At 43.5% G+C, this 2,657-nt stretch overlaps 1 pseudogene; it reads right to left on the bottom strand.

Moving 5' to 3' along the window:
• Window positions 1-215: 215 nt before the first annotated feature.
• LOC118984782 (phosphatidylinositol N-acetylglucosaminyltransferase subunit Y-like) lies at window positions 216-831 on the bottom strand (annotated as a pseudogene).
• Between the last annotated feature and the right edge of the window lie 1,826 nt (window positions 832-2,657).

Here is a 2,657-nt window from a genome sequence, read left to right as displayed (position 1 = left end):
TCTGCAGCTTCTGCAGCTTCTGCAGCTTCTGCAGCTTCTGCAGCTTCTGCAGCTTCTGCAGCTTCAGCTTCCAGTCCTAAGCCTCTGGCAGAAGCGAGGTGAAGCATCTCTCCTGCAAATGAAGTGGGTTACCAGAATTTCTGTGAAGTGGAGCTTTCACACATAGACGCTCAAGACCTGTCATTAATGCATATGCCATCTTGGATGTGGTTGCGTTAACTAAGCCTGAAGAGTTTAATGCCCATCCAAGTCCGAGGTGGAAGAGCGCACACCCTCGTGTGATAACGGCCGAGAGTAGATTCTGAGGGCACAGGCTGGCTGCGCAAGCGCAGCCCTGCGGGAAGTTTTCTTCCACACAGGCCGCGTAGGATAGTCCTGCTAAAGAGACTGGTGGAATGAGGACTATGACTACGGGGAGAGACAGGGACGTTATCGCCTACACACTGCCTGCCACCCTGACTTTTGAAAAGGTAGATGGTATTTAAAAATTTAGTTCTGTTTGTTGTTTTTAATTATAATCTAGTGCTGCTCCATGTCTTCTCGCTTCTTATTTTGATGTGCCATCCTAGTTGCCGGTGGTATCATATTAGAAATCCCATCAATAGTCAGATAAATGATTCCCAACTCTTCATTCACCAATTCATATACCTATGCTTCATATCTGAGGGGCTCCTTGGAGCACAGGCACACCGAAAACTCTGGCAGCGCCAGATCGAAAGTGCAGGCCGGTTCCCTGGTGGTCTCTGCACTCCTGTCTGCCCACCGCTCACCTACAGTGACTGTGGACCTCCGCACTCTGTGTTCTCGCAGCCTGGGGCCAGCCGGCTGCATGTTGCACTGGGCACCATCTGGGAGCCCAAGACCTCCCCTGACCACCCGCCCCCAGCCCCAGCCCCAGCCCAGCCCCAGTCCCAGCCCCCGCCCCAGCCCAGCCCCAGCCCCAGCCCTCACGATGACACGGTGCATCCAGAGCCCTCCTGCCCCTGCTGCTGAGGCCCTGCCCCTCCAACATGTTTCTCATCTGTTTTTTCCAATATTTCAGCACAGTGTCTATGACTAAGAAGGCAACAAATGCCTGTTAAATTAGTAATGGTGGGCCTGCATAGAACTGAACTGAAAAAAAATTTTAAAACTAATTTAAGTGCAAAATAAATGTTTCAGTAAACAATCTCTCAAGGTCGATTCCTGCACAAAGAAAGAAATTAAAAATCACAATTCTGCTATGCAAAAGAAAAACGTCTTTTGCATTTGGGCACATATTCTATCACTATTTTGTATGTATCTTTCTCTACAGACATTTAAATAAATTAAATATATGCTTTTTAACTTTTAAAAAAAATATTTAATTATTTTTTAAGTACAGTTTTCTGTCTATTACTCCCATCCCATCCCATCCTCCGTGCTCGCCCCCCATTTCCACCCTTCTCAGTTATTTTCCATGTATCCTTTATATATGTTCCTCTAAATCCCTCCCCTATTTCCCCTGAAATTCCCTCCCCTCTCCCCTCTGGTCACTGTCAGCCTGTTCTCTATTTCAGTGTCTGGTTATATTTTGCTTGCTTGTTTGTTTTGTTGTTTAGCTTCCTGTTAAAGGTGAGGTCATATGGTATTTGTCCTTCAATACCTGGCTTATTTCACTCAACATAATGCTTTCCAGTTCCATCTATGCTGTTGCAAAAGGTAGGAGCTCCTTCTTTCTTTCTGCTGCATAGAATTCCATTGTGTATATGTACCATAGTTTTTTGATCCAGTCATTTACTGATAGGCACCTAGGTTGCTTCCAACTCTTGGCTATTGTAAATTGTGCTGCTATGAACATTGGGGTGCATATGTTCTTTGGGATTGGTGTTTTAGGGTTCTTAGTATACAATCCTAGCAGTAGAATTGCTGGGTCAAAGGGCAGGTCCAATTTTATTTTTCTTAGAAAATTCCATACTGTTTTCCATAATGGTTGTACCAGTCTACAATCCCACCAACAGTGGACCAGAGTCCCCTTTTCCCCACACCCTCTCCAACATTTGTTGTTTATTGCTTTGTTTATTATAGCCATTATCACCGGTGTAGAGTGGTATCTCATTGTGGTTTTAATTTGCATCTTTCTGATAGCAAGTGATATTGAGCATCTCTTCATGTGTCTCTGGATCCTCTGTATGTCCTCCTTGGAGAAGTGTCTGTTCAAGTCCTTTCCCCATTTTTCAATTGGGTTAGTTGACTTCTTAGAGTGAAGTCGTGTGAGTTCTTTATATATTTTGGAGATTAAACCTTTGTCTGAGGTATCATTGACAAATATGTTTTTCCATACAGTTGGTTGTCTTTTTATTTTACTCCTGTTTCTTGAGCTGCGCAGAAGCTTTTTATTTTGAAGAGATCCCATTTGTTTATTCTTTCCTTTATAGTCCTTGCTCTAGGGGACATAATAGTAAAAATGTTGCTGCGTGAAATATCTGATATTTTCCTGCCAATGTTCTCCTCCAGGACTTTAATGGTGTCACGGCTTATATTTAAGTCTTTCATTCACCTTGAATTTATTTTGGTGTATGGTGTAAGTTGGTGCTGGAGTTTCATTTTTTTGCATGTACATGTCCAGTTCTCCCAACACCATTTGTTGAAGAGGCTATCTTTACCCCATTTTATGTTACTGCCCCCTTTGTTGAATA

This window comes from Sturnira hondurensis, unplaced genomic scaffold (assembly GCF_014824575.4).
Source record: "Sturnira hondurensis isolate 20B ecotype Veracruz unplaced genomic scaffold, ASM1482457v3 Scaffold0003801, whole genome shotgun sequence".
NCBI lineage: Eukaryota > Metazoa > Chordata > Mammalia > Chiroptera > Phyllostomidae > Sturnira > Sturnira hondurensis.
Note: the sequence above shows the minus strand (reverse complement) of the source record. Positions and strands in the feature narration are given on the sequence as shown.